Source organism: Podarcis vaucheri (genome assembly GCF_965113315.1).
Source record: "Podarcis vaucheri genome assembly, chromosome: 8".
NCBI classification, from domain to species: Eukaryota; Metazoa; Chordata; class Lepidosauria; order Squamata; family Lacertidae; genus Podarcis; species Podarcis vaucheri.
Genome location: NC_138766.1, coordinates 39695245 through 39708345, shown reverse-complemented (window position 1 = coordinate 39708345; position 13101 = coordinate 39695245).

Genomic DNA, 13101 nt, shown 5'->3' with positions numbered 1-13101 from the left:
AGTGGCTGATGGGTAGGCATGCCCACTCCATCTCGTGGTTCTGTCTCCTCTGCTCTTTTAGATATGGCAGCTATTACATGTCATGCCACACACCCCACAGCAGCCATTTGTGACTGGCACCCCAAATTCCAAATGTGTTCGCAGGACCAAAAATCATGGCAGCCCCCATTTCACCAACACTGGCGATTACCTTGAGAATGCTATTTTGGGAGCACCCAAAAGAGAAGTGAAAAGTTATGTTCTCGGTCAGTACTCGTCATGGAGAAAATATTGCCGAGAATCACGGGTTATTTTACCCTGTCTCCTTCAAGGATGCCTAAACAATTCAGGTACTTACATCTGTATTACTATTTCAGCAGTGCTTTTTTTTTAATAAGAAAATTCAGGGCCATTTCAGTATGTATGAATGGATGTATTATCAGTGAATTTGTTGGGAATGGAAGCATACTAAAGAACTCAGCAGAACAGATAGCACCAATTTAATTTATATTTCAGGAACAATCTTCTAAAACCAGGGGGACGCATACAATTTGTTCTACCTACACTGAAGGCTTTATTATAATATACATGTTTCATTTTATGGCCTCTATATATTCACTCTGGGAGAAGATAAAGCTCCTAGTGAAACAGCAGAGAAGTATCACAAGAGTTGGTCACACACACACACACACACACACACACACACACACACACACAATCTATTTTTTTGCCTTACTTACTGATGGGCTGTAGAAAAATATTGCTTTTGAAATTGTTGTAAGCCACAAAAATATTAGTACCTAAAACTTCAATCCCTCCTAAGTAAATAAATAAACATTGCCTAACTGGAAATTTGTTGTGCATACAAAAAAGGCTGTTGATTGTGTAGTCCATGGGCTGGATTGAAAATCAATGTTAAAAAAAAAAAAAAGTTGGCTACTTGAGTCTGAACAGGCATAACTGGTTAAAGACAAATGTCCACTTTTTAACAGCAAGGAAGAACTACCATCAATCTTTTAAACAACTTCCCTTATTGGCCAGTAAAAATTAGACTAATGTCTATAGTTATCCTGCTGCATGTAAGTTCATAAAGCAATCTCTCATCACAATTTCTTATCTAAATAGATGGTTCCAATAAATGATGAGGATCACCCAGTATCTAAATTGCATGATGATTTCCAAAAAGAACAAAGTGTTGCTCTGTTACGAAAGCTATGGAGCTCTAGTCTTGGATGTGGGACACAGATGTATGGCCTGAACTGGCCTGAAAATATATGGGCAGGGTTGAGTAGAGAAAAGCAAGAAGCATTTTCAAAAATATCATCCGCAATGGCGTCTGCATACTGAAAAAAGGAATGTGGAGACAGAATCTAATATAGTACAAAATATTCATGGAAGAGAAGCCTATCAAAGCTCCCTAGCCATGATGTGGCTCCAACAGACTCACAGTCCGTGAGACGCTACAGCACCTTAATCTGATCTGACACTATGTGCAATTATGCAGTAACACAGGTCCAGGTTTTACTATTGAAGGCTTACAGTACATATGAACAGACATGGGTGTTTCAACCATGACCGTTTCACCCATTAAGTCTCCGGTCCACTGGAAGGCATAGAATGTTTTTGGAAAGACAGTCTGACAGGCCCCTGGAGGGCCCCCCCCCCCCCCGCCTCAAGACAGCTTAGTCCTCCAAGGCCCGGGATAAGTGTGCCTGGCTGTCCCCTCCGCTCTACACAGGTGTGTCTGCACCACAGGAATGGCACCAACTGTACAGTGGTTCATGCTTCACATTCATTGCTCCAACTTGGCCTTCCAGCTGAAAAAGGGTTTCCCAGCCCTGGCCTAAAAGGTGGATTTAATCAGCACAGCAGCACTCAAATCTGCCAGCAAGTCCCCCACATTATTGCGAATCAAATAGCCGCATTATATGAGAAGTGCATCAGACAATATTTCCTTTGTACTAAGAGTACAAAGAAAGAAGAAGTTTCAAGTAAAACAGAGAGGGTGGGGGAGGAAGGCAGCTAGAGAGAAAACTACTGAATTGTCTTTCAGTTGTGGTCAAGATTTTGCCTTTTAATTTTTATTCGTGAATATTGGTCTTCCTCTTCCCACCGCCTCCTCTTCTCTTTGTGAGCTTTTGGGCTTTGAAACCGCGTGGTTGTCGTGATGGGGGAATGACTCATTCACTGCAGTACAGCTGAGTCACTGATCACACTGAATATGCTTGCTTACCTTGATGAACCATCATGTTCAATAGGTCTTATTTTTGTCATTTCCCCCTCCCTTCCTGTTTATTCAGCGAGTCACAGACACAGCACACAGATCTGTTTCAATTGTGAGCCTAAACTCCTTCCCCTCTCCTTTCTATTGCCCAGAAAAACTAATACAAATAAATACATCACATGTAAGTCCTATAGAAAAGCATAAAGAACACTGAAGAATGAATCTCTTAGCAGATTCACAAAGAAAAGGGGGGGCGTTGAGGGAAGAGAAGATTTGAAACACAAACTGTACTTCATTGCATTTTCTAGTTCATGTAGGAGCATTGAAGGTACTTATCCTTGCTTCTCTGCTCACAGTTTGATCATCCTTGCCACAGAGGGCCAACTGGAGATGCTGCTTGTTCACCATAATTCAGTAGAGTCAGGTCTGCAGTCTATATCATTCTTCCCCATTTGCAGCCTTGACAAATGGTTGCCTTATTGGCTGGTGACTTGAGTGATTTTCCCCAATACAATGTCACTGAACGTATGAAGGTCAAAAATAGAGACACAGAGGTTATATGTAAAATAACGAGGGACTTCCTCCCAACAATCTGAGGTGTTTCACCGTGTGGACCAGCCCATAAACTTAATTAGTTTGGCCTGCTAATGCCATTTCAGCCAAGCCACACCCACTTGCTCTTGTGGGTTAATTGTCAGATCTTTAGAAACCCCTTTCAAAACACTAGGGACTTTGAAAGGGACTTCTGAAGACCTCTGCAGGCAAGAAGGTCATCTGATATCATTATGGCATCAGATGATTGACACCATGGGCATAGCCAGGAATTATTTTAGGGGGTAGGCCTTATGTTGGGGGGGCAGAACTGAGATTTATGTGATGCAATGGGTCAGTTAAATAGAAACTATATACTTGATTGGGGGGCGCAGTTGCACCACCTGGCTATACCCATGATTGACACCCACCTGTTAAATTTGGTCCACAAGGAACAGGAGAGATAACAATCTGTCCCTCTCAGCTGAAAAGGTTTCCCAGCCCTGATGTAGACTGACAGGGATGGCGCAAAACATTTATCGCTTCAGACAGGAGAACAAATTTCTCCCCACCATCAGGTCAAAGTGCATAGTATTGTCATGACCCTGGTGTCCAGCAATGATGAGGAAACCAAGTCCACTGGTTAAGGAGTTAGATCAGGTTCTTTGCTTTGGGCCGGTTGCTGATTACTAAACCCAAGACTGGACAGCAGGAGCCCACTGAACCAGATGCCACAGCACCAGGATCTGTAGAAGCAAAGACACTCATGGAAACCTTCTTCAGTGCCTGAGGAACTGAGTGCTTCCTACAGAACCTCACTAGTCCAACAGCATAGGGAACATACCTGGCAGGAAGTCATGGAATAAAGAAGTGCCCATCTTGGGGCCAGAGAATTGGAGCTTTAAGACATTCTAGTTCTCCCAAAGGGAACAGAACCTAAGTAAAGTTGATTAGAGAGTTGGAGGCTCAAAGGGCCTGGGTTCACTCCCAAAGATTGTCAGAGAAAGGTGCTTACTAGGAGCTCTCCATTGTGCTGCAAGAACTGGCTTACCTTGTCCCTTGGGGTTCTCCATGGGAGAAGAACAGGAGAAGTACCCAAGGATGGCCAAGTGTTTCCTTTCCAAGAGTAGAAAGACAACAATAAATCAAACAGCAATTTGCTAACTCACTGTACCTAAGGGTAGGGCTGGCCCTGTCAAATTACTACTATGGCAATCTCAATGAAATATAATTAATCCCACCTGACAGCATCAGTCTGCAAAGGCGAGAAGCTCACTGACTGATGGACTTTAAAGTATTATCTGTTTAAACTAGAATTATTACGTGTATGCTTCCTTTCTCAGTAATTCACAGTAAATGCCACAGTGTCAGAATCAACCACTTGTGTTTAATACAAGTGGTGAGACACAACATAACCTTTCTGCACAATGATATACAATTGGTACAAAACAGTGTGGGAAACAGCCCTCCTTGAGAGATTAACAAATAAACTACAGCTGGCACATGGATAAATCAAGAAAGATGGCTTCACCATGGTGTGGTTTAATTTCATAACATATGTCACTATTCCAGACAATAAACAATACCCCCCATCAGTATTTGGCTAAATCTGTTTGATCTAAATTTAAATTTAAACATAAATTATTATCTTCACTTTGAACACCCCTCCCACATTCATCAATAGGCCAACACTTGGTCTATTGTTTCACTGGTAACATAAGAGGGAAAATGACTATTACTCATACTTAATCACAAGCAGAACCACAAGGCTCTTGATCAAGCATTTAGCTATGTGATGTTCAATGTTATCATTTAACTCTGTTCTAGACTATTTCCCTTTTGTTTTTGTTTAAACCAAGAACATATACATTGGCCACTAATAATGAACCATATGTTGTAGGTATTACTGCAATTTTATTGTGCTATTTTGGTAATATACAAATGACATGAGAAGAAAAAGGGGGAAAGAATGTGTGTGAATGGTTTAAAAGAGTCATCTGCTCAAACAGAAGTTAAGTAGAATGGACAATAGATTTCCACTTCTTTATTTCACCATGCTTCCTTTTTGCCCTCCAGAGAAGTAGTAGATAAACATTTGGCTAAATTAATTTGGCTTTATCAAATTATTTATATAGAAAGAGGATGCTAAGCCTGGCTGGAAAACAACCAAGGTAATTAAGAAAAGATATATTCCTTTTGGCTGGATTTTGCAACACCATTTTGTCCAATTATCCCCGACATTTCACCTATCATCCTGAGAATATTTTTTAACAGGAAAAAGAAACAGCATCTCTCACCAACACAATAAAAATGGAAAATGCATACAATAAATTATTTGTGGGCAACTCCTACTAGGCAACTCCTGTAGGAGGTAATTACCATTCTGATCTTATTTTTTGCTTCTTCTCAGGCATATTTGACTTTACTTCTTTACTATTCATTTCCACAGCACGTATTTGTAGTTGGAAGTTTGGACAATTGTGTGAGACCTGATGTACATTGTGTGAGACTTGATGCTTGCAACTTAATGATATTTTGGGAGTTCACTTTTTGGGTTCTTTGGACAGTAGTTCTCCAGCCCTATGAGTGAGCTGGGCTGGGCTAGAGATGTTAAAGTCGCCAGGGACAATCGATTCTCGCAGAGTCCAAACTTTATTCAATACCTTGCAAGCCTGATTAGCTAGGGACCTTTATATAGATAAGGAGTGTGTGTCTAGTAAGGATGCATGAGGAATTCGATTTCTGTGGATTCCTGTGTTAACTCACCTGATCTGCACCTCCCAAAGAAATGCACAGAGCAGAGCAGGAATGAGTCTCCAGACTTTGCTCTTCTCTGAATTTTGCAATACAGTCCTTGGCTCAAGAAAGGACTAAAATGTCTCTTTTGGGATAAAATACGTTTAGAAATGCATATAATGTAATAAAAATAACAATAATTACAGTATGATACAGAAACAGGGTGGAGCAGACTTACAAATGAGCCCATGTGAAATGGACTTGGAGACAGACTAATCCAGCTAGCCCTAGTATCCCGCTGGTATCAGACCTTCCTTGTACTTCTTGTATAAATTCTGATTATTTAGTCCTGTTCCCAATTTTCTCCATTTCTTCACGGAGACAAACTTCTGTTGCTACTGAAGTTTTGCTCAGTAAGGAGAAGCATCTACACAATCAGAATCTTCTCACCCAACTGTAGCTTTTAACTAAGTGCATCCAGCAGATTCAGTATCAGTATCAAACTTTATTTCGGTCACAGACCGGCATAAGATGTGAAGGAACACATGCATTTTGGGCCTTCAGTTCAGGCCTAGTCTGTGGCGCAAACCATCCTTCAACAAATATCCATCAAGGTGGCGCAAATTGAACCAAGCGCAGATTGAACCAAGAATACAAACACCAAGATGTGCAGTTGCCATTGCCACTTTTGAAAACTCTGGCCTTGTGACTGGCTTTTGAATTGAATTTGAACTGCTACAAGACCCAGGAAGAAGTTTTCTCTAACTGTCTGGCTCCTATTAAATCATACTGACACCTATGTTTTATTTACTGACTCCTTGGTGGTGCCATACTGCTTCAGCCATCATCAGGTAGGCAGGCAAAAAAGAGAGGGTTTTGTGGTAACTAGACATGGGTACAAGGTCTCATTACATCAGATCTTTGACTCTGTGTTTATATCATTTGTCTCCAGGAACTCCAAATTCTTTTAATAAATTTATTTGAGGAGTTTTTTCAGTTAAGTACAATAGCATAAACATAACAAAAAATATAAACATTTATTTTTTAGGTGGCAGTGAGAAAACAAAGGAGAAAGGTGCCATCAGGAGAAGGGTTGCGTCGTATGAAAAAGGTAGGTGCAAAATATATGTATTAGTTAGATAAGCCATAGATTTTGAAATATCATAGGTACAGGTTGACCTATTTCTTCTTGATTTGTAAAGGTTATAAAGCTCCACCAATTTACAGCAAAGGAGTCTTTTTGCTTCCTGCCTCTTGCTAGACAGAAGTGTTGCATTAGCTTTTCAAGTAAAACTATTTCTCAGACTTTACTGTACCAGCGATCCAAAGCTGGTCCTTTTTGACATCTTTCCAGTGCTGAGCTAATAATGTCTGGGCTGCCACTAGAAGGTAACTAATTAGTTTTTTGTTAGTAATATATTAGCTCATCCCCATATAGAAATTCAACAACACAAATTCAGATGCTGTTACTATTTTTTTTTAAAAAAAAAATCTGTAAAAATGGTGTCCTAGAAAGGTTTTACCTTTTTACAGTTTTACATGTAAGAAAAAGATCCAACTTCTTCAACACTTAAATATGTGTGACCTTAGCGGGGGTCGAATACAATTTTCAAATTATTTTCAAGGCTGTTTCCCTATCTTTAGTGGAAGCTGACTTGCATGGGAATTTATCCCACCTTGTGGTCCATTGCTCTTCTTCTATGACTAGTTCCCAGTTTATTTCCCATATGTATTCAGATTATTTTTGGGGCCCATATTTTACAAGCAAGTTATGTAATTTGGATACTAGATCTTTTTTCTGAATTGAGGCTGTTCAGATTAAGGGAGGGAGAAAGGTTGTTTTCTGCTGCTCCGGAGAAGCGGACACGGAGCAATGGATCCAAGCTACAAGAAAGAAGATTCCACCTAAACATTAGGAAGAACTTCCTGACAGTAAGAGCTGTTCGACAGTGGAATTTGCTGCCAAGGAGTGTGGTGGAGTCTCCTACTTTGGAGGTCTTTAAGCAGAGGCTTGACAACCATATGTCAGGAGTGCTCTGATGGTGTTTCCAGCTTGGCAGGGGGTTGGACTCGATGGCCCTTGTGGTCTCTTCCAACTCTATGATTCTATGATTCTATGATTCTATGAATTTTCTGATAGATTATTAATTTACTCAGTTGGTACCAGTCCAAGTAGCCAATCCTTGTATTTTTAATTTTGTTCCCCGTGAATTCTAAATTTTGGTTGGACCATAGTTTTGTTGTACAATTGGTTTTCAATGAAACTTAAAAATGGAGGGAGGTCTGTCAAAATAAATCCCCAACATTTGGGAAGCGGGGGGAGGACTCCTCTGTGAGATGGAAGCAAAATTAGCTATGCATATATGCTTTTACTACTTACTATGATTGCCTAATTGGAAGATTCTATCCAAGGAAACAAGCAAAAGCTCTCAAAAATCCAGAGTACCAGAGAAAGGCCCACTCGCAATAAATAGTCCCTTCACTGTGGTAGATGACTGCATGAAACCATCCTAAGATTAATGGTATTAATACTATTTGCACAGTATTGTGTAGCTCGAACTGCACACTAATCAGAAAGGTTAGGGGGCTACTGGACCATTGCCCCTCTCCATGGCTTTCTGTAATCTACAGGTCGAAGATTTCTCTGGCTGCATTTCTCCACCCACCCAAACCTATAAGGAGAGTGGGGGCAGGGAATCTAATAAAGAAAGGCTATCTCTCATTATTTTCCACCTACATGTTATCAAGGAGAAGCAGCTCAGGACACCCATGTGTTAGTCTGTAACATGCAGTCTGAGCCTTAAATAGGATGGATAACATGTCAAGTAACAAAGTCATCTGACACTCTCCACCTAAAACCACAGTTGGACTCAAGACCAAGGGTGGAGATCTTCAAGTCCAGGAGCCAGATAACACACCCTCTCCTCAGGTTGTACCCCCCACACACACACACTGGTCTTGCTTCACACTGGCTGGCTAGAACGGGTCCTTGAACTCCAATCATGTCTTCTGTTTGCCTTGATGGGGGATAGAAAAGGGTATTTGAGAGACTGTAGAAACTAACCTGCTGCACAAAGGTAAAAATTACATCTATTGTTCTGCGGCCTTTTGCCTCTGGCCCCACCCACCACTTCCATGTGGCCCTCAGAAGGGAATGTGGCCCTCGGGCTTATGCACTGCTTAAGACAAAGTCAGATTAAGGATGTGTTCAACAGTTGACCACTGAGGTGATCTCTCCCCCTCACCCAATGGCGCTGGTTCTCAGAAGCTCAAAATTTCATTTGTGGCTTTTGTTGTGGCTTCACCAGCACCACTAGACAGTGAAAGCACAAGGTATATTTTTGCTGTTCATGAAAACTTTCAGATTATAAAGTGGGGGGGTTCCCCCAGCCCCACTATATAAATGCAACACTTTCAGTTGCTTAGATAAGCATCCCAAATGTTGGCTGTTTTAATGGAATTTCTGTGGTTCATTGCTCCCAGGACAAAGCCAGCATAAGTCGCAGTCATGGCTATTTTGCAGGCCTACAAAGAAAATGAACGCAAGCATGACAAGATTCTTCATGTGGCACAAGAATCAGTACTGCTACATTCTTTTCAAAGCTCTTCAACATTAAGAGAGTCCCGCAGACTCATCAGTATGTGAGCACTGAAACCAATACCCAATCTATTTGACTCTGAACTTCTTCGTTATAGGGATGAAAACACAGTGGTAAAAAGTCTGCCGCATGTAAGATTAGGAATACAGGTCATATTATTGTATTTTTAAAAGCATTTTTACTCCGCTCTTCAGCCATAAAGGCCCCCAGATCGGCTAACATCAGATCAATAACAAACAAGAGAGTCCCTGCATGCAGGCTTACACTCCAAAAGACGAAGCACAAATTTTTAAAAAGGGAGGGATATGGGAGAGAATATGAATAATAGCAAATGTAGGCACCAGTTCTTAAAGTTACCAAGTTCTTTTAAGGACCACTTTGAATGAAAAGTTTAGGAAAAGGAGGAATCACATGGAGCTGAAATATACATATGGCTGTTCTAATGTACCAAGGACACCCAAGGGCAGCAAACTAGCTTAGAGGATCTGGGGAGGCCTGTGGCACACAACGCTCTGATTTCCGAAAGAAGTCCAAGAGACATAGCTGTCATTACTACCTGTATGTGCCCACACACAGCATCTGTCACCAGAGGTTGCCTCATTCTGCCTACTGGTAGGGCCAGCACTGGCAGCAGACAGACAGACACACACACACACAGAGAGAGAGAGAGAGAGAGAGAGAGAGAGAGAGAGAGAGAGAGAGCTCTTTTTGATTAAAAAATGAAGTGCAGGTACTCATAAATTGATAAAAATTCCATGTGTGAATCCTAGCATGAAATGGCTGCTATGAGAAGTAAATAAAAAGAGGTGTTGGTATGTATATTTACACACACACACACACACACCTTTTTATTATGTTTAAGGAATTCAAGGCATATTTTGGGAATCATTTATCTTTGTTTCTATTCCTGATCTATGGCAATTTTGTAGATCACAGGTGAACTCACAGAGAAAAAATAAAATAAACGGAAAGAATAACTTGGCATCGATGGGGTGAATTTCCCTGGCAGTAATCATTTTGTAATGTCAGGGGAAGTCACACCATTGTCATGAAAACAGTAACAATATGTTCTTTGTGAGCTAACCTACAACAGCAGGATGTGATTTAAAACATATATACAATATACCCTAGGACATGTACTGCGTAATAGAGGACTGGATGCTGGAATAATTGTGGATGCTTAATCAAACGGGAGACGATTGCACAGAGATCCCAAGGCTGTGACAAAACAAAATTACACCCAGGGGCCAGTTAACACTGAGTGATTTAATAAAGGCCCAGAGGCAGAGAATCCTACCAATTCCTCCATGCTTTACATGGCATTCAAAAATAATAATTATTGCAAAGGCTTTCTCTTAAGGATTCTCATATCCCTGTGAGGCAAGTTCAATATGCAAACAAAATGTAAATAAAGCAAGAATGAAGCTTTGTAACAGTCACGTAACAAAATCTGCATCAGTGTTGCATAGACAATCATATGGGCAAGTTCAGCAGATTGTAAGCTTGGGTTTAACAGGCTACAGGGTAATAAGTAGCCTAACACTACATTTTACTTGTCATATTTGTGTGCTATTACCACTTTTCCTTCAGGAACTCAGATCAGCATACATGCTAACTATTCTGTGTGTTTTTTATTATTACTAGTCCATTGAATTAGGTTGGCCTAAAACATAGTAACTGGCCTGAGAGCACTCGGTGGACTTCATAGTTTAGTGGAGATTTGAATTCAGGTCTCATTGAATTACACTCTATCCTCTATACTAAAGTGGCTCTTACTGTGACCTGTTCCTCACCACTGGCTGCTGGTGTCCATTGAGACTGTTGGGACAAATGCCCAATAGTAGGTGGACCCAGAGCCAATGACAGGCGGAGTCAACTACCTCTAGTTTTTTACCCCATCCTACTCCCTGTTGCGTTCTACAAAGGCAACACTGAGGCTAAGGAGAAGGAAGGTCATAGCCTGGATTGGCACCCTCTGGACTGGGTATTACTAGAAATACAGGCAGGTAGGGTCTGCCTAGGGGTTATTTATTTACCAAGTTACTCACTGCATTTATATGCCACCTTTTCTTCCAAGGAGCTCGAGGTGGCATGTCCTCCTCCCCATTTCATCCTGAGTGGTTGTGACTGGTTGAAGGTCACCCACCGAGCTTGAAGACTGAGTGGAAATTCAAACCCTGGTCTCCCATGTCATAGACCAGCACTCTAACCATTATACCACACAGTGCCTTAATGGAGAAACCAGCACTGTTTCTCACTGAGAAACAGTGCCTGAGCTGTTTCACTAATTGAACATTTTACACACAAACAAACTTGATGTTTGGGAGAACAGTTGTCACCTAGCCATCTCTGATATGCCCATTTTCTATTTAGAGATATAATGTATTTCATGACTTAGGGATCTTGCAGAGCACAGCAGAGGACCTTGATGAGAACAAGGTTTAGGCTACTTCCTCAGGCAGAGAACTGCATGTACCTTATTTGGGACCCACCTTATGAGAGAACATAGCTCCGTCACTAGAGGGACTCAGAGGAAGAGTGATCCGAACTACCACTTTGCCCTCAGCCATGCAGAAGCTGCAAAATGAAGCCAGCTTCTCCAGTGAAGACACTCCAGGTCTGGTGAGCCTGCATACTGAGACATCTTCTGTATGTAGCTGCAGCAGAAGGTGAATACAGTTGTTGTTGTTGTTTAGTCGTTTAGTCGTGTCCGACTCTTCGTGACCCCATGGACCAGAGCACGCCAGGAACTTCTGTCTTCTACTGCGTCCACTGAATACAGTAAAGGTAAAGGTAAAGGTACCCCTGCCCGTACGGGCCAGTCGTGTCCAACTCTAGGGTTGTGCGCTCATCTCACTTAAGAGGCCGGGAGCCAGCGCTGTCTGCAGACACTTCCGGGTCACATGGCTAACGTGACGAAGCTGCTCTGGTGAGCCAGCACCAGTGCAGCACACCGAAACGCCATTTACCTTCCCGCTATAAAGCGGTACCTATTTATCTACTTGCACTTAGGGGTGCTTTCGAACTGCTAGGTGGGCAGGAGCTGGGAACGAAAGACGGGAGCTCACCCCGCCGCAGGGATTCGAACCGCCGACCATGCGATCGGCAAGTCCTAGGCACTGAGGTTTTACCCACAGCGCCACCCGCGTCCCTCTATGGAATACAGTACTGTACTTTAAACTAGCAGGGCTCCCTTGGGAACTGTCCAGGGTCCTGATCTTGTCAGCTTTCTGCTTTAACTGGACACTGCCGTCTGCTTCCCATCAAGCTCCCATAGCACCGGATGTAAAGAGGAAAACATTTAGTTATGTGAGCTTCTACCTGCCTTCTAAAGTGGTGCATCCCAGGTTTAACAACAATATGAGAAGTAGGCCTATAGCACAGAACCAAATACCTCCTCAAACCCAAAGCTAAGGCAAAAGGTGCTCTGGAATCTTGGACCAATATAAATCCTTCAGTTGCTCCTGTAGTATACTTCAGCTTTATAGGTATGTATATTCAATGACAATAATTGTGTTGTCTGGTATCGCCTGGATATGCAAAAAAAAAAAAAAGGTTGATACTTCCTGAACCCTTAGATTACTTAGATACTAAAGAACTATCACTTACAGTGCAATCATGTCCTCAAGTTGCATAAGGATAATATTGCTACTACGTTTCCTTATGGAACCACAGCCGGAATTTGGTTCTCATAACTTTTACAGTTTAAGACTCTGAACAGATGTATAAACAGAATTTTCAGAACTGTAGCTGAATCTGGAGGTAAAAGTCACCCCACACATAGGGGGCCATCAGAAGGAGCCTCACATAATTCAACAAAAAATTCTATTTTTATAGGAGTGGGGACGCAAGTCAGAAAACAATCTAAGTCATTTTAAAGATGTATGTTAGCAGATGCTAGAATGACAAATCTCACATGTTCAATCTGCCTTTGTTGCATTATTATTATTATTATTATTATTATTATTATTATTATTAGAATTAGAATTTATATACCCAGAGGTCTCAGGGCAATTCACATAAAAAGATCAC